Genomic DNA, 20,149 nt, shown 5'->3' with positions numbered 1-20,149 from the left:
CCACTCAGACAAGCATGTTGACAGACTACAACTCCCCATGCAGAGTAGGGCTACTACAGCCAGCCACTCTGAGAGCACACTGACAGACTATAACAACCTATGCACATGAGCTACCACAACCAAGCACTCGGAGAAGTGCATCGACAGAGTGCAAAAACTCATGCACACCAGGGCTACCACAACCAAGCACTCAGACAAGTGAATCAACAGAGTACAACTCATGCACACCAGAGCTACAACAACCAACCACTCAGGCCAGCACACTGCCAGAGTACAACAAAATAGGTAGAGCAGGGCTACCACAGTCAGGCACTAAGATAGCACTCAGAGACTATAACATTCCATGCACCAGGGCTACCACAACCAGCCGCTCATAGAGCACACTGACAGAATTTAATAACCTATGTAGAGCAGGGCTACCACAGCTAGTCACTCAAACAAACACATAGAAGGAATATGACGACCCATTCAGAGCAGGACATGCTTCCTCTCCAGTCAACTACTCAGGGAAGCACACCGACAGAGTACAACAACTTAGGTATGAAAAGGATACCACAGTCAGTCACTTTGACAAGCATGCTGACTGACTCAAGCAACTTTTGAATGCCAGGGTCCCACAACCAACCACTCAGAAAGCACAAGGAAAGACAATAACAAACTAATCAGAGCGAGGCCACCACAGCCAGCCACTCAGACAATTCACAGACCGAGTACTTCAACCTATGCAGAGCAGGGCAACCCCAGCCAGCAAGTCAGACAACACACTGACAGACTACGATAACCTATGAAATGAAATGAAATTGTGATTTATAAAGTGCACTACTACCCGTGGGTGTCTATGCGCAGCTTACGTTCATTTCTCTTGCAGGTTAGGACCCAGTCCGAGATGGATAGTGAGGGTACCCCAGCGCTCTTCTCGACGCCGTCTCAGGTCGATGAGACCCAGCAGGGCAACTCGCAGGACGCACAGATAGCGGCAATTATTGAACTCGCTAAATCCAAAGGACTGGCCTGGGCTGCCGACCTCCTCAAGGCCAGCAGCCCTGACGACTCTGGGGTCATTTCTGGTGGTCCCACGACGGGACAAGAGTCGACTGACGAGGCGGGCCCGCCCCGGTCCAAACGTATCCGCAGGGCCACCGTCAGAGATTTCCCGGCTGAAGTACCAGCACACAGGATCCGCTTGGTGCCCACCATCAAGGGCACAACCGGGCACCCGCCCCTGCCGTCGCCGGCCGGCCCGGCCCCCTCCAACAGTTTGAGCACACCTTCCCCCAACTTTGCATCCAGGGAAAACCTGGCCAATCTCAATGACACCCTTAAGAATTTCATGGAAGAGGTCAGGGCTGGTTTCTCGCGGGCAGCTTCAGCCGAGGGACTGCCGATTGCTGACAGTGCGGGAGGGAACCCCTCCGCTGCAGCCACCATTTGGGCACCGCAAGGGACATGTCGTCAGGCCCCTGAGCTGTCTACGGTGCCGTGCACACCAACCATTCCCTTGCCCAGGAGCGCGGAGCCGGCGGCGGCAGGTTCTGAGATGTCCGCCAGGCAGGAGATGGCGGCTCCCGCTGGCCCCCCCGCACCAGGGCCCCTCCCTGCAGGGGGAGAGCAGCGACAACCAGCTGGAGGTGAGCCGCCAACCGGGCAGCCTGCTGCCGTCCTTCAGTCCACCGCCCCCTCCCCCGCCCAAGGGGCCAGCTCGTCCACACAGCTAGTTAGCGCAGCAGTATCAGGACCAGCTCTGCAGACCTCAGCCAAGAAGGAGGTTACTCATGCCCCGCTCCTGTCTGGGCATAGCTCGCTGATCTGGGAGGTTCCCTTGGCAGTAAAGGAATTCATCTGGAGGCGCGAATTCTTGGACATCTTTTCTCTACTTCTGCTGGGTCAGCATGGGCAAGACGCGCACAGGCTTGGGGGAAAGGAAGACGATAAGAAGGTCAGGTTCCAGCAGTGGCCGGATAAAACCATAGACAACTGGCTATCCGCTTTCTCCATTTTACAATCGGTTATCCTTGAAAAATTTCCCGAACAGGGTCAGGCGTTCGTATTGTACCAGCGGCTAATTCACACTGAGTCGCAGAAGTGGGGCGGGGAAGGGTGGCTCAATTATGACCGTGAGTTCAGAAAGAAGATGGCATTTGCCCAGAGATGGAATGGGACCAGAAAGAGGTACAGCTGTGGATGGACCACATGGGGTCTCGGGGAACCCAGAGCTCTGCCTCTCTTCCCAAGGGGTCAGGAGCGGGGGGCGGCCAGCCAGGGAATTCCCAGCCTATTTCTAAGCCCGCTAGGCAGTCCTTTCGGGGGGGGGCGCAGGGGAGGTGGCAGGGGGGGAGGGGCCAAGCGTGTCTCTCCTGGGACTTGCAATCTATTCAATGCCGGCGCATGCTCTTGGGGGGTCAAGTGCCGTTTTCAGCACTCATGCAGCAAGTGCGGGGGGTGTCACCCCGCTTCCTCTTGCCAAGCCAAACAGGACAAGAAGCCTGCTGACTCCTTCAAACCGTCCTCCTGAGCCGCCTCCGCCCCCCCCTAGCGGTGGCCTCTCCCCCCCCCTCCCTTCCCCCGTGCTCAGTAGCGCCTACCTCACCCAGTACGCGAGTCCTCCAGGCACCTCGTCAGTCGCCTGTGCGCCTGCGCCCCATGCCAGCAAGGGTCCTTCCCCTGTCATCCTTGACCGCATGCTCGATCTACTCAGACTGTACCCCCTCACTTCTGACAGTGCGCTCCTGCTGGAAGGTTTCTCGGTGGGCTTCACCATACCATATGTAGGTCCCATGTCCGGTCGCGATGCGGAGAACCTCAGATCTGCCAGGGTCCTTCCACAGGTCTTAAAAGAAAAAGTTCAGAAGAAACTGAGGTTGGGACGGGTGGCGGGTCCTTTCAGGGAGCCCCCGTTAGATAACTTTGTAGTCTCCCCCCTCGGCTTGGTCCCTAAAAAAGACCCAGGGTCCTTCAGACTGATCCACCACCTGTCCTACCCGGAGGGGGGCTCAGTAAACCACGGCCTTCAGGAGGGCTCATGCTCCGTGTCTTATTGTACATTGGATGTCGCGCTTGACCTGGTAAGGAGGGCTGGCAAAGGAGCATGGTTAGCGAAGGCCGACATTGAGTCGGCCTTTCGTTTACTACCAGTGCACCCGAGCAGTCAACACCTGCTGGGTTTCAAGGTGGACGGCATGTACTACTTTGACAAGTGCATGCCCACGGGGTGCGCGGTCTCCTGTGCCTTCTTCGAGGCCTTCAGCTCCTTCCTTCAATGGGCCTTCCAGCACTCCTACGGCGTTTCTGGGGTCTCCCATTATTTAGATGATTTCTTATTCATCGGGAGGGATGGCACTCAGGAATGCAGGGCAGCCCTCGCTGATTTCCAGGTTCTGATGCATCACCTTGGCGTTCCCTTAGCCCCCAAGAAAACTGAGGGTCCGGCTCAGGTCCTCTCTTTCCTAGGTATTGAGTTGGACACAGTGGCAGGGGAGGCCAGGCTGCCAGCTGACAAGGTACGGGACCTGAGAGAACAGATCAGTCAAGTGGTAGGGAAGGAGAAGGTTTCCTTGGCAGCCATTCAGAGCCTCCTGGGGAAGCTAAACTTTGCTGCCAGAGTCATCCCCGCAGGCAGGGCCTTTGCGAGAAGGATAGCTAGAGCCACGGCCTCTGTGAGTAGGAAGCATCACATGGTTAAGTTGAACAAGGGGATGCGTAAAGATCTTATGATGTGGGCAGATTTCCTAGTCAACTTCAATGGGGCTGTCATCTGGCGCGACCCCTGGGCTAGCAACCGGGAGCTTGCCCTCTTCTCTGACGCGTCTGGCCGGGAAGGGTTCGGAGTGATTTTGGACAAGGAGTGGTGTGTAGAGAGGTGGCCTAATGCCTGGCACAAGAAAAAGGTCACGTCCAAGATCACCGTCCTTGAACTCTTCCCAATTGTGGTAGCATTTCATCTCTGGCCCAGGGTCCTGTCCGCGAAACGAGTGCTTTTTTGGTCAGACAATCTAGCGGTGGTGCAGGCCATCAAATCCCAGTCTGCCAGCTGCCCCCTGGTCCTGTGCCTACTGCAAGAGCTTGTCAGGGCCTGCCTATTAAACAACGTAGAGTGCAGGGCCAGGCACATTCAAGGGATTTCTAATGTTGCCGCTGACTCTTTGTCTCGATTTCAGTGGCACCGCTTCCGGGAGGCCTGGCCGAGCGCACGTCAAGAGGGGACTCCTTTCCCGCCACACTTGTGGCGGCTGCTGAAGTGGGACCACGGATGAGTGAACTGGGAGAACGGTCCTTAGCCCCCAGAACTGCGAAGCGCTACGGGAGCTGTGTCACTCTTTTCTGTGCGATTACAGGGGCCTGGGAGGAGGATCAGGTGGCCCTGGAGCTTAGAGTCCAACAATTCCTTCTGTGGGCAAGAGAGGAGGGCAAAACGCATTCCTGGATAGCGGGTAAGACCTCGCTGCCATCGGCCACCACGCCAAACTCAGGGGGCAGTCCGATCCCACCAAGGCTTTTGTCATCAAAGCAGCCTTGCGAGGGTGGGCCAAGATGTTTCCGCGCTCCCCTGATCCCAGGTCCCCCATCAGTTTCTCACTATTACAAGGGATGTTGGATTGTATGGTCCGGGTCACTCACTCAGGGTACGAAGCTACACTGTTCTCGGCCTGTTTTTCCCTAGCTTTCTTTGGTGCCTTCAGGATCGGGGAACTAGTGGCTCGCTCTAGATCTGACTCCTCGGGGGTGGCCCTGAACGTGAATGACGTAGGACTGGAGCCGGGTTGCCTGAGAATTGTCATGAGACAGTCCAAAACTGACCAGTTAGGGCGAAGGAGGTTGATTGTGCTACACAGCCTGGGGGATGAGAGATATTGCCCGGTAGCATGGGTCAGAACTTACCTGCCGCTCCGCCCGCGGGGGGCGGGTTACCTACTGGTGCATCCGGATGGCCTCCCGGTCACTAGATTCCAAGTGGACCACATCCTACAGGCCTGCCTACGGCTGTCTGGCCATGAGGTTAGGAACAAAAAATTCAGCAGCCATTCGTTCCGCATAGGGGCGGCCACCACAGCGTTCTTGGCAGGTCTGCCCTCAGAAGGTATCATGAAGGTGGGGCGCTGGGAATCGCAGTGCTTCAAGCGATACATTCGGCCCTAGGAGTGGCCGCGGGGGCTGTGGGAACAATTTGTTTGACTGCTTCATCGGGACCTAGACTCTGTCAGGCCTCCCCCTCTTTCTTTTGCTCCTGTTTGACGTAGACCTTGACTGTAGATGTGCAGATGTTTTTTCCGTATAATAAACATATATTCAAAACCAATTTTCTCTTTATTAGGAACGAAGGTGTGGGTAATTGGTCACTCAATTATTGCGAGACTGGCACAATGGGCGGAGGCAAGAGAGTGGCGGAATGGGTTTGTCGCCACAGACATCACGTGGTTGGGATTCCCAGGCTTGCGCTGGTGCGAACTGTTACGGAAAGTGAAGCAGAGACTCCAGGGAGGGTGGCTCCCGCCCAACCTTTTGGTGGTTCACCTGGGGGGAAATGACCTCACATCACTAGGAAGGAGAGCTTTGCTCCAAGACATGAGGGACACTTTCTGCAAGTTGAGCGTGTTGCTGGGGCCGTGCGAACTGTGGTGGTCTGAGATGACACCACGCGCTATTTGGCAAGGAGCCCGCTCAGGAGACGCCATCGAGGTGTCTAGAAAAAAAGTTAACAGCGCCATGCGCAAGTTCACTGAGCAAAGAGGCTTTGGCTTCATCAGGCATGGCCTTCTGCATGCCAAATCAACAGGATGTCTGAAGGGTGATGGGGTTCACCTCTCTGATTTAGGCATGGATTTATTTTTACTGGATCTAGGGGAAGCACTGGCAGCTGCGGGTTGCAAATAATAGGGGTACCTTGGTGGGGGGCTCTGGTAGTGACGGTGGCCACTCCCATGGCTGTGGAGGAGTTACAGGGCGATCCAGGGTCTGCACATACCAAGGGGTACATCATGCAGCAGCATCGTGGGGTGCTAAGCCAGGATACCCAGGGATGTTTAGCGTGTCCCCTGGAAGAACGACGGCGCCCCGTTAGCCGACAGGCGGTTGTGGGTCTGAGCAACCGGGGGCTGCCATCACGGGGGGGCGTGGGAAGCAAGTGGACTGGTGGTCCACAGATGGGAGGGGGGGACCCTCCCAATAGTTGTTATACACCAGTTGGCGTTGCCATGGTGACTCTAGGCTTATCAGACGGGCAGGCGGCGCAGGGGCTGGCCTGCCCTGGGATCGCCCGTAAGATAACCCACCATGTTTGCATATTGGTTATGCTAATAAACCTGCAGGAATATTTCTCCACTCACAATACAGTGTCGTGTGTCTTACTTATGTACTTATGTGTTTTGGGACAACTGTTGCCGATATTGGCACTATGTAAGGCTGCCCGGGGGGGGGGGGGGGGTTGCGCAGCGGCCCGCCCCTTAGAGGGCGGCCGCCTTAGTGCCACAGGAAGGCACAGGGGTGGGAGGGCGAGTCCCTGGGCTACTCCAGGGGAGACCCCAGCAGAGGGCTGCTTCCGGCGGAGGCGGGGAGGAGACAGGGGTATATATTCTGTCCCCGCCCCCTCCTCGCCCTCTTGTCCGCTCGTTCGCCTTGCCCGCCCCTCCGCTTACCCGGCATCCGGAGGGACAATGGGGGGCTAGGTCTTCTAACAAATGTTACTTTGTGTTGCAGGAGGAGTTACAGGGCGATCCAGGATCTGCACATACCAAGGGGTACATCATGCAGCAGCATCGTGGGGTGCTAAGCCAGGATACCCAGGGATGTTTAGCGTGTCCCCTGGAAGAACGACGGCGCCCCGTTAGCCGACAGGCGGTTGTGGGTCTGAGCAACCGGGGGCTGCCATGTATGCTCCGCCCACCCATCACGGGGGGCGTGGGAAGCAAGTGGACTGGTGGTCCACAGATGGGATGGGGGGACCCTCCCAATAGTTGTTATACACCAGTTGGCGTTGCCATGGTGACTCTAGGCTTATCAGACGGGCAGGCGGCGCAGGGGCTGGCCTGCCCTGGGATCACCCGTAAGATAACCCACTATGTTTGCATATTGGTTATGCTAATAAACCTGCAGCAATATTTCTCCACTCACAATACAGTGTTGTGTGTCTTACTTATGTACTTATGTGTTTTGGGACAACTGTTGCCGATATTGGCACTATGACTGCAGAGTGCAGACAATGGGCAGGCATGGTGAGCACCAGCAGGACATGCGTAGCCGTCCGGCCAGCCACTCGGCCAGCGCACTGACAGGGGACAACAACTCGAGCACAACAGGAGTACAACAACCACTCAGCCAGCGCAAAGACAGAGCACAACAACTCGTGCACACCAGGACTCCACAACCAACCACTCAGGGTAGAGCACCGACAGGAGACAACAACTCGTGCACACCAGGACTCCACAACCAACCACTCCAGGGTAGAGAGCATCGACAGAGTACAACAACTCGTGCACACCAGGACTTCAACAACCAACCATTCAGGGTAAAGCACTGACAGAGAGCAACAACTCATGCACACCAGGACTTCAACAGCCGACCACTCAGGGTAGTGTGCTGACAGAGTACAACAACTTGTGCACACCAGGACTTCTTTTACAGCCAACCACTCAGGGTAGTGTACTGAAAGAGTACAACAGCTCATGCACACCAGGACTTCCACAAGTTCAACCAACCACTCAGGGTATAGCACTCATAGTTCAGCAGCACAGACAGGCAGAGCAGGTCTAGTACAGGCAGCCACTCAGCCAAGAACGCTGACAGACTATAACAAAACATGCACCAGGGCTACCACAGCCAACCACTTGGGAAAGCGCACCAACATAGCACAACTCATGTACACCAGGTCTACCACAACCGACCACTCAATATAGTGCACTGACAGAGTACAACAACTCATGCACATCAGGACTTCAACAACCAACCACTCAGGGTAGATCACTGACAGAGTGAAAAAACACAAGCAGGAAGAGCAGGGCTAGTACAGGCAGCCACACAGCCAAGCACGCTGACAGACTATAACAATGCATGCACCAAGGCTACCACAACCAACCATTCAGGGAAGCCCACTGACAGAGCACAATAACATAGACAGTGCAAGGATTCTACAGTCAGCCACTCAGCCAAGCACGCTGACAGACAATAACATGCATGCACCAAGGCTACCACAACCAACCACTCACGGAAGTGCACTGACAGAGTACAACAACTAATGCACACCAGGACTTTAACAACCAACCGCTCAGGGTAGTGTAGTGACAGAGTGCAACAACATAGGTAGGGCAAGGATTTTACAGTTAGCCACTCAGCCAAGCACACTGACAGACTATAACAAAGCATCCACCTTGGCTACCAAAGCCAACTACTCAGGGAAGCGCACTAACCGAGTACAACTCATGCACACCAGGCCTACAACACCCGGCCACTCAGGCTAGCACACTGGCAGAGTACAACAACTCGTGCACGCCAGGACATCAACAAACAACCACTCAGGGTAGAGCACTTACAGAGTGCAACAACTCATGCACACCAGGACTTTAACAACCAACCACTCAGGGTAGTGCACCAACAGAGTCTAACAACATAGGCAGGGCAAGGATTCCACAGTCAACCACTCAGGGTAGTGCACTGACAGAGTACAGCAACTCGTACACACCAGGACTTCAGCAACCAACCACGAAGGGTAGTGCACCGACAGAGTACAGCAACTCATGCACACCAGCACTTTAACAACAAACCACTCAGGGTAGTGCACCGACAGAGTGCAACAAACTAGAAAAGAAGAGCAGGGTTACTATATGCAGCCACTCAGAGAGCCGCACCAACAGAGTACAATAAATCATTCTTACCAGTGCTACCAAAATCAACCACTCGGGGTAGTGCAATGACAGAGTGAAAAACACAGGCAGACAGAGCAGGGCTAATACAGTCAGCCACTCAGCCAAGCACGTTGTCAGACTATAACAACGCATTCACAGGCCTACCACAACCAACCACTCCGTGAAGCGCACTTACAGAGTACAACAATTTATGCACAGCAGGGCTACCACAACCAACCACTCAGACAAGCATGTTGACAGACTACAACTCCCCATGCAGAGTAGGGCTACTACAGCCAGCCACTCTGAGAGCACACTGACAGACTATAACAACCTATGCACATGAGCTACCACAACCAAGCACTCGGAGAAGTGCATCGACAGAGTGCAAAAACTCATGCACACCAGGGCTACCACAACCAAGCACTCAGACAAGTGAATCAACAGAGTACAACTCATGCACACCAGAGCTACAACAACCAACCACTCAGGCCAGCACACTGCCAGAGTACAACAAAATAGGTAGAGCAGGGCTACCACAGTCAGGCACTAAGATAGCACTCAGCGACTATAACATTCCATGCACCAGGGCTAACACAACCAGCCGCTCATAGAGCACACTGACAGAATTTAATAACCTATGTAGAGCAGGGCTACCACAGCTAGTCACTCAAACAAACACATAGAAAGAATATGACGACCCATTCAGAGCAGGACATGCTTCCTCTCCAGTCAACTACTCAGGGAAGCACACCGACAGAGTACAACAACTTAGGTATGGAAAGGATACCACAGTCAGTCACTTTGACAAGCATGCTGACTGACTCAAGCAACTTTTGAATGCCAGGGTCCCACAACCAACCACTCAGAAAGCACAAGGAAAGACAATAACAAACTAATCAGAGCGAGGCCACCACAGCCAGCCACTCAGACAATTCACAGACAGAGTACTTCAACCTATGCAGAGCAGGGCAACCCCAGCCAGCAAGTCAGACAACACACTGACAGACTACGATAACCTATGAAATGAAATGAAATTGTGATTTATAAAGTGCACTACTACCCGTGGGTGTCTATGCGCCAGAACCTTCTGGCAGATAAAGAGAGTAAAGACAATAGTTTAACCAAACATAAGAGTGAAAGGAGCCAGTGTAAACAGACGCAAAAGAAAACCCTATTGGTTGTTGAACAACAATGTTTTGAGAGCCTTGCGAAAGGTAAGTAGGTAGTAAGGGGTAGTAGGTAGTAGGGGTACGGTGCGTACCCCCAGCGCGTAGCGCTGGGGGTACGCACTGTACATACACGGGTGGGGGTACGACTCGTACGTACACAGGTGTACATACATTGTGGGGGTACGACTCGTACGTACACAGGTGTACATACACAGGTGGGGGTACGACTCGTACGTACACAGGTGTACATACACGGGGGGTTCGGCGCGTACGTACACAGGTATACATACACGGGGGGTTTGGCGCGTACGTACACGGGTGTACATACACGGGGGGGTTCGGCGCGTAATCACGGGGGCTGGGGGGGGGTACGGCGCGTACTGGGCCCCCTAATCTGGTCGTTTCGCAGCGTACTTCGCTTTTCCGGCACTTTTTGGGTGCCGTAAAAATATTGCCGTCCGGACTGCTGTCGGTTCGATTCGTACTTCCTGGGTCGTGAAACGCTGCCTGAAAGCGTCCCGATGTCACGTCGGAGCATTCCCGGATCACATTCGTATGTATATTTTCGTCGGTCGGTGTTTTGTACGACTCGTACGGAAATGGTGTTTCCGTGCGAATCGTACTTCCATGTTTGTAATGTTTTTGACCCGGGTACGAGTCGGACGGAGAAAACGCTCCGACCGACGGTTCGTACCCGGTTTTTCCAGGATCCTAATCGGCACCAAAGTGTGCAGAACTACATTTCTCCACATCACTTACCACAATGCATCCACTAACCACAATGCATCACACAGAGCACAGTGGAAACTCGCTTGGTGCACCTAAAAAAAAGCACAGCATGGAAGTGATACTTTGGAAACATACGCAACAACTGCCTGAAGTAGATGTGTAATTTTTCCGGACTGTTACCATTTCTCAGAAGTGCTTACTTATTGTTCCAGTCCTGCATTCCTTCATCATTTGGGTTTAGTTTGTGCTATATAAAACTATAAATAAATAAAACACCAACCCAAACCCCCTCAAAGGCATCAACCGAGACTAAAGGAATCCAACAATCCACACAGAGCCGGACTGCTCCAGCCAGCACTCAGCTAACAAGCACCTAGACTACAATATACTGTTGAGCAGCAAGAATAGGCTTACCCACTCCCAGGCCTCCACTAAGACCAACACAAAAACACTAAAGCGAGATGGAAGTTTCCACAACTTTTTAAACAACGCACAAACTACGACCCATTCAGAGCAAAAATAACACCCTTTTCAAGACACAGTAACAGATTACAGCAAGCTATACAGAAGACTACCCCAGCCAGCAACTCAGACGTCACACTACTAGACTGCAACAGAATGCCCAGCACTGAAAGCAGGTCCACCTCTCCCCAGACAGCCAGCCAGACAAATACAAACAAAGCACAGGGTGAACATTTACCCACATTTGTCTAAACAACAGCAAAAACAAAGTGGACAGACCTAACAATACCTATGTCAGCCACTAATATCAACTACAGCAATGGTAGACTACAACAAACAAAACAGAGCAGGAGTCTCCCTACAGAAAATCACACACTCCACTCAGCAGAGCAGGGCACCTCTCTTACCCACTACCAACACAGGCACAACACAAACCATACAGCCAGCCACTTACAGAGCCCTACATTTTCCAAGGTCTCTGGTGAAGCCCTGAGATTATAATGGAGAAAATCAGGACTCCAAGAACCAGAGTGCATAGGGAAAATCTGCATTGAATGTTTTGCTCATGAATGGAATCGGGAAGAATGGACAATTAGGCCCCCAGTAACACCAAGCACCATGCAAAGCATTCTCTTTTCCATTCAAACAGACTCCCAACTACTATACAAAGTGAGTAGTGCCTCTAGAGACAGATAGAAGGCACTTCAGGATACCATGCAGAGCAAGACATGCCCTTACATCCTTCACTCTACAGCAACGAAAGCATGCAGAGAAACACATACTACAACACCCCCTCACCAGCCTTCCTCATTACAGTCTTTATCAAGTGAGCGCTAGCCTGCTTCTCAACAGTCGGCGCCTGTGTTAGTAAAAAAATATTCACCGCTACCAATATGGCCGACACAAGCACGCCAGAGTCAAACCCTTAAAGGTGGGGTGGGGGAGGAGACTATTGCTCACTTGCTGAAGACTGCGATGAGGAAGACCATGACTCGGAGTGATGCATTTTACTGATAAGGAACCCCAGCATCCTTTTAGGACTGGTGTTAGCAGCCCATCCAATCTTAAGCATTACTTTGCATACTGGGACTTTCAGTTTTGCTTTTCATATTATACTTATTATCACTTGCACTTGGGATGTGATGTGCAAATAGCTTAACAGTGATTTTACAGCAACATTTGAGAATATTTTTGATTGTACAGCGAGTATTTAAGTGGCGAACTAGATGACGTTTGGCGAGATTAGGAAAGTTTTGGAAGAGTTTGTCTATTTTGTAACAGATAGGACAAAAATAATTTTATTTGAAAATGCAGGTTGTCCAATTCTAGGGTTGGCCAAAGTTTGTGCAAATCCTGCATAATTGGACAACGTTTGGAAAGCTCTTTCTAGAGAGGATGTGTGAACTTTCCTGTCTTCACCTGATTCGCTGAGGCGTAGTTAAACATGTTTGTCCCACCTCCTATGGCAATTTCCTGCTGCAGGATGTCCTTTGGATGCCAAACCTTGGAGTATGAAACCCTGATGGCTTGCAGCTCTCCCCAAGTTCACCCTATAGGTGCTGTGATACTCGGGCAAAACCAAAGTGGGATTCGAACATTGCAGGAAAGGGGCTCAAAGCAGGAGGAGGGAAGATGGCTATTAAGCAGGGCTCTTTGAGTGGCCTTGCGCACCAACGGCAATGCTTTCCATGGCCATGAAGTATCATTGAGGCTGCCTTTTTGTCCTGTGCTTTACATTTTATGTGTTTTGCACTTTGCTATTGTAGAGAAGCTTTAAAAATTGCAAAGTTTTTGATTTAGAGGACTTAGTAAATTTGAAACCTAATCAAAACCCCCCCAGTTCTGTTTTAAGTGAATAAAGGTCTCTCAGCTCACTGCCAACATCAGAGCGCACAGAAAATACCAACACTGAATGTACCCATCACACATAGCATAGGACAAAGCAGGTTTCCAAGTACTAAAAATTTCTCTAGCGTAGAAAACCTCTAGGTGGTCTCTAGAAGACCTTAATATCACAAGAAACCCTTGCAGAAACATCAGGTTTCCAGTCATGGGCTTTCCATCACAGATCTTTGTCTTCTGGTGCAAGTTGGTTCCATACTACACGGCCCACAATACATTGCAATGACAAACAACATTCCAGGACTAGAACCCTGGTGCTGCCAGATGGTGACCTTTGATCAGCATAAAGTTCAGAGAGCATGTTGACAAAGTATCCTTTCTACATCATTAAAACTTCTATGCCATGTTAGAGTTGAGTTGGCCTTCTAATCCGGTTTTATAGGGCTGCTAAGAAAGAGCTTTAGCTTTTATTTTCTCATGCTTTCATGTATGAAGAAGTTGCTTACATTTCTGGGGTTGATTTGTGGAGTTGATGGTGCACCACGTAATCATATGTCAAACCAAAGTCACCATCCCCTGCACCAGCCATTGTGGGGGTCTGGCACATCATGCAATGGCAGGGGGTTTGTCCATGGGTCTGATTTCAGCTTGGCAGCTACACCCGACATGGGCAGCTATCAGCTTTTTTATCCCCACTAATGCACCACCAACTTTTACTACCATGCAACCACACTCAACACTGCACTTTAACTCCAACTCCCTACAAACATAAAAATGTAGAGTACTGAATCCCTTTCAGGAGAATACTCAATGCCTTTATCACAGACTTGAAATTGGATAAACTCAAGCCCATATTCACCCCACCTGCTAAATCTCTGGTGTTCACACTTGACTCTGCCTTTACACTCACCATGCACATTAACATGGTCGCAAAATCTGTTAACTTTCATCTCCATGCTCTGAAGAAAATCCATTGTCCATTGCTCCTGAACAACTCAGATCACCGCCCATGTCCTCATTAGTTCCAGACTGGACACGGGCATGTAGTACTAGCGAGAGCCACCATACATCCCTTACGCCGCACAAAGCAGTGTTCCGCTTGGGGGCTAGGCCTGTCCATTCGTCCCGTAAATGTGACCTCATCACCACTGAACTTTCTGAACTGAACTCCAATGGTCACCCATCATGGCCAGAGCCATGCATTTCTCTAGACTCAAGAAGACTGTGAAGTGGGGTACCCACCTGCTCAAGGTGCTCTCCTTCAGAGCAAACAGGGCAAGGAAGTAGGACTTTCTTGGAGTGTTCAACACATCTAGGAACTCTCAAACATCTGATCCAACAAAACTAGCTCTGAACACAACCTTCAGGAAACACCTCATTGCTCTCCATTTCTAAACTAATGTTGACCTTGGTTTCTGGATGTGCAAACACAGAATACATCCTCCCTCCCTGTTGTATCTGCAATAAGAGTGGGAGCTGCTGACCCATTTGTTGTTCCAGGTCTAAGTTCTCTCTGGCCAAGGAGGGGGTGCTCCACAAAGTACCCAGACAGCTACTGCGCAACCCAAGTTGGTGTTTGCCTGACAGTCACCATCCAGGAGATATGGGGTCATCACCTGGAGTCTGATCTGGAGGACGAGCTGTCTCCCTGTTCTGGAATGTCTGGAAGTACCCTGAGGGAAGGAGTGAGCCAACCCTGCATGAGGGGCCAAATACCAGCGTTGGCAAGAGCAGTTGACCCTGATGCAGTTGGTCCATCTAACAGGGTCTCTGAGAGCGTGACTAGTATGCTCGCGGCTCAAATCCTGTTGCCCTCACTGAGGTGGATGATCCGTGGTGCTGCTGATTTGATCCTAAAGAGATTGTCACATCGAAGTATTCTGTCCCAGCCATGTCGCTTCCCTCAAGTGTGCCCAAGCAGTTTGCACTACGGATAAAGTGACTTTGCCTGGCTGGTGGCCATCCTCAAGCATGCCTAAATGGACTTAGTTGTCATGACTAGCCTCACAACACTTTCCCAAAGTGTACTTGAGCAGATTGGCCACACTAAACGAAGCTGCTGCCCGAGGCTCTTGACAAGTGAGCCAGAGTTACTGTGTGGCGGCCTGAGGCACGGACCAGAGGTGCACCCAATTCAACGACACCGCTGGTCCGTGAAGTGCCAAGAAGTGACCCAACTGTCTCCTCCCAGGCATGAGACTCACAAGCGTACTACTTTGCCGCATCAACCCTTGGAGGTCTGCCCAGCTGAGCCACCAACTCATCAATCAGCACAAGAGGAGGAGGGCCTGTTGAGGTCCAGCCTCCAGCTGACTGGTGTGTCCGGAAGAAGGTCACCAACCTTAAGATAGCTGCACTCTCATCACTACCTCTGGATTCTGCCACGCAGCCCAGCGTTTGGTCAAAGGGTGGGAGCAGAGGACTGAGAGTCTTCCCACCTGGAGCGGAAGACATGGCCTGAATCACATGGAGACCTAGTCAAGGCCTACAGCGAACTTCCAAATGGAGCGATCACTGGGTGTACATTACTACACAGGAGAGAGGAGGGAACTACTGCACCAGTGCCGGAAACCCACACCAGGGTACCCTAACACTAAGAGAGAGTATGGGAGGCGGCAGGAGAAGCAGAGGAGCCAGTATCACCCAAAGGACAATCACCCTACATCAGATACGCTTAGACCTTTAATTTTTGTAGTGCCTAGTATCGTGTTTTAGAGTGTATTAAACTTGATTCTTCAGCTGAGTGCTTATCTCTGTAAAAGTTAACTTTTAAAAAGTAAAGCATTTGGTGGAACACTCAAGTTATTACGCTATTGGGTGTCTATTGAGTGACAAGCTTGGTGTACCCCTACACTTACCTCCCGGAGAAGTATGTAACAGCTCATCGTCTCTACCATTCAGAGTCCAGTGCTGAAGGGGCTGTACTTGGCTCAGTTTGTAGAGCCATAGCAGAACAGACCCTAGGACATCAAAGGAAAATGACCCCAGCCCCCATGTCTCAAGTCCTATAGCCTCTCCTTGCCCAGGGACAACCCCCGCTCCTTCCCCCCCATCAGGGTTTGACAATGTGTACATTCCGGTTCTAACCCAGAAATCATTGTGACTGTTGTTTTTTTAAATTATTGCTAGTTCTTGGCAGTGTGTTCTCCTTTATTGGTGTGGTCACCTGCCTTTGTTATTCAACCTACTTCCTAGATACCCCAATCTCTAGCTAGGAGTAAAGTGTCCCTGATTAGCCTCCACATGGTCCCGTGTAAAGAGAATCCTCTTGTGTCCTTCCCACCCCACCTTACCTTGTCCCATGATCTCCCACTGCAAACACCATCTTAACTTGTGCAGATAGCTTAAGCGAGGCCTGTGTTGGGATTTAGATTCCCCTTCCCGAGCTGTCTTTACTAGCCCTAGTGGTTGAAAAACCTCAACATAACCTACATAGGTCATGGACTTTGCTTAAAAATTGTCTGCTACTTAATATGAAAATCCTGGTTGTGACCCAGGAGTGAGTGTGAATGTTTATAAAAAATGATGGGCTTAATTTGCTTGCATAGTTTTTTCATTTGTACGTGTTGTACTCTGCTCTTTCTTTCTGCCCACCTCCCAACTATCCGGATTGCTAGCTAGAGGTAGGGCATTCTTGGCCAGCCCCTTTTGTTCACTCGATGGAATAACTTCAAGCCCTCCCCTTTCATCAATACTTACTCCCGCCTCGTTTAACCTTTCCCCCCAGGCAGAGCAGTTTTGGCATCCATGTAAAGATCACAGAGCCTAATGGCCCGCAGGATATTCACTATTATAGGGTCATAGGGTAAATTAAATTCACTTACACCCCCTCACAATCTTTCTTTTTAATTCATCCAACTCTTTTTCCTTAATCCAAATAGATTCCTTCCACATCTATCCTTAATCCCATCCATACTGGCAGGTTGGGCCATCAACTTTTCTTGAGGGACCACTCGGACATTCTACTGAGCTGTCTTTGGCTGCATATCTACTGCTCCTGGGTGGAGCCCATAAAACCTCTGGTATGGTATCTTCCCTCCGGCGGCACCCTCATTACATCCTCATCACATTTGGATTTACCCTGCAGAGATCTACTTTGGCATCTAACTAAACCTCCTGGGGTTACCCTTCATCACATCTGGGTTTACCCAACGTACCCACTTCTGAGGTATGTTATGTTACTGCCATTTGTATAGCGCAACAGCTGTCCCAGCAAAGGGGCGTCCCGGCGCTGTCAGCAGAGCGACTAGCAGGGAAGAAGACAGGAACTACACGCAGGGAAATAGGTATGTTTTTATGGCCTTTCTTAACATCAAATAGTTAGTATGGCTTCGTATGTGAGTGGGCAGTGAGTTAAATTTTAATTTGGCGCTGCACTGTTGTCACTTTCTGGGTTTACCATTGGATCCACTATCTTGGAGGTATGTTATTAGTTTCATAGACCCACTACTGGAGTGTCTGAATAATCTTCACTCTGGTGTGTGATCACTGCTCCTGGTTTTACCTAAGTTTAAACACCCTGTTTTAACTTCCAGGAATGCATCATAACCTCACCTGAGTTTATCTCAAGACCCTTTTTTAGGGTGGCTGCCTTAACATCCTATGCTAAATTATTTAACTTGCTTAGGTTGTGCCATTTCAGCATCTGTATTTTATCCAACAGTTTAACTTTTGAGATATTTGCTGAATGCTACTTGGTTTATGCCTTTGTTGCTTCGAGGTAGACTCAGAGTTCCACTACTGTTGCTTCTATTGCCTTTCTTGAGCCGACTTTAGACTACTAAACGAAATAACTAAACTAAAAAGAACAGAATCTCCTTTAAAAATGTGTGCTCTCATTAAAACAACTCACAGTAACCTGTCCAGACTCAAATCAACACATCATTCAATTTAAATCATTAGCCCTTCACGTTCCGGTAGCCAAGCCTTTCCTAATGCAAACCTAATCTCGATGTGCCAATTCAAAAATGAGACCCTCTCTTAGAGTTAGGTCCAACGAAATGATCACATGGACCTGATAGTCGAGCTTCTCTTGCCCTGTATCTAATCACCACTCCCCAGCTCAAAAACTGGAAGCTTCATCGGAATTTCATCTAACATAGTACCAGGCGGTTCTGACAGCACAGCACACATTTCTCTGCTCCAGAGTTAAACATCATGCCCTTATTTAAATGTACCAAACTGTCAGCAAAACAAACAACCCCAGGGCCCCAGACAAAGGAACTGTCTTTGACACACACTGTAGGAATTACACCTGTGGTTCTAAATAGCGCTGGGCGGAGACCCGCTACACAGAACTAAAGAAGTGCCAAAAAAACTCTGCCACGCTACGCGGAGTTCTGCAAGTGACAGAGTGCGCTACGTCGTACAGTTTGCGCCGAATTTTAGCATTGGGTCTTTGTCCCGCACTGTAAAATCAGCGTGAACGGCACCATGCACAGCACAAGAGGGCGCTGCTTCTTTCTGCCGCTCAAGTAGATGTTCTACTCAAGCGGCAGCTTCTTTAATGCGAAGGGAAAGTTTCTCAACGCGAGCGGTAGCCACCATCCGCAAAATCTCACCAGGAGTTGAGCTGGCATAAGATTTTTCTCGAACGAGTTAAAAACTCCGCTCTGCAGAGTTTTTCAGAACTCTGCACACTACGTGGTGCAGAGCGGAATTTCACAACCAGTCCTAGTTCTAAATGCTGAGCTCTGTGACCCCAGCTGCTGTTCCAGCACCAGAGTGAATCATTGCATCCCACAGCACTGAAGTTGTACCTCATAAATATCCATCTGGTCCTGGCAGCGGAGCTTCGGCTGCTGCAGATCCAATCGCCTTATCTGAAAACTCTAGAAAATTCATTGGCCATCCATTCATAACAGTGTGGAAGTGGTGTAGGTAGATTAGTGTGTGTTTTTTTGTGTATGAGTGGGTTAAAGAAGCCGATGTGGAGAGTTACATGGATACCATTGAGAATAAACAAAAGAAATAATAATGTTTGTTGCTTGATTAGAGCAATATTTGTTGTACACATTGGTTATTGTCTAATTGTTTTTTTTCCTATTTTAATATTGTATATGTATACTATGAGGTAAAATAACTAATGGAAAATCAAGAAATCTAATATCCTGAAGAAGGTTCATAGTATATGATCATCCCACCGAAAACATGTCCACAATCTAGATTTCATAATCAACCTGCACTAAAAGATTTTACATAAAACGTGGCTCATAATTGAACGATGATGTATTATTGGAGATGTGATTGCTTTAAAACGCTGATGGATTTATCTTTTTTTAATTTTTCAGTGGTTATATATGTTTAGCATGTATATGTTTCAGTCAATGAACTATATATAAAAAAGGATTTTGTTTTTCAAAATAAAGCACAATTTCTATATTAGTGGTATCCAGGTTAGAGTTTTACGTTGGCCTCAGGAAGATATTTAAAAGAGTGTTAATTTGGATTGATTGATATTTTCTTATTTCAGTAAAGGCTAGAGGAGCTTTGTTGTTGTTTCTGGTGTATTAAACATATCCCTTTGGTTTTTGGGGTTGCTCACTTTTACCTATTAGTGTCTACTCTCCTTCAGCACTCTATCTGAAGAGGAATTTGTCAACCGTACAAAAGTTTCTGGGGCGTCAAGATCACTGGCAGACCCATGCCAAAATTATGATGATGAAGGAATTTGTAAAGCGCCGGAGTTGCCCCAGAAGGGGTATCACCACGCTGGGGCGATCAGTTACAGAAAAGTTGTCTTTAGGAGTTTCCTAAAGTGGAGGAGATTAGTGCACTTACGTAGTTGAACAGATAATGAGTGCCAATACTTTAGGGCAAGATATGCAAAAGCGTTGCCCCCAGCCCGGAGTTTTCTGTAGTGGGGGACAACAAGCAGAGCTTTTCCCCCTGAACGAAGTGATCTGCCAGGCAGATAATGCTTACGTTTTTCGGCAAGGTAACTTGGGCCTCAGCCATGTAGTGCTTTGTGGACTAGACTGCAGATTTAGAACTTGGTTCTCTGATGGATGGGAAGCCAGTGAAGATGCCTCAGCAATGGCTGGGAAGAGGTTCTGGGGGGCATATTACGAGCCAGGCGGGCTGTTTTGTTCTGAACCACCTGCGATCTATTCA

At 49.9% G+C, this 20,149-nt stretch overlaps 1 protein-coding gene across 1 annotated transcript in view; it reads right to left on the bottom strand.

Moving 5' to 3' along the window:
* Window positions 1-20,149, bottom strand: part of DAB2IP (DAB2 interacting protein) — a 1,477,580-nt gene that overhangs the window by 1,277,871 nt on the left and 179,560 nt on the right. The window lies entirely within an intron of this gene.

Source organism: Triturus cristatus, chromosome 1_2, assembly GCF_964204655.1.
Source record: "Triturus cristatus chromosome 1_2, aTriCri1.1, whole genome shotgun sequence".
Lineage (NCBI taxonomy): Eukaryota > Metazoa > Chordata > Amphibia > Caudata > Salamandridae > Triturus > Triturus cristatus.
This window is presented reverse-complemented; position numbering and strand designations above follow the sequence as displayed.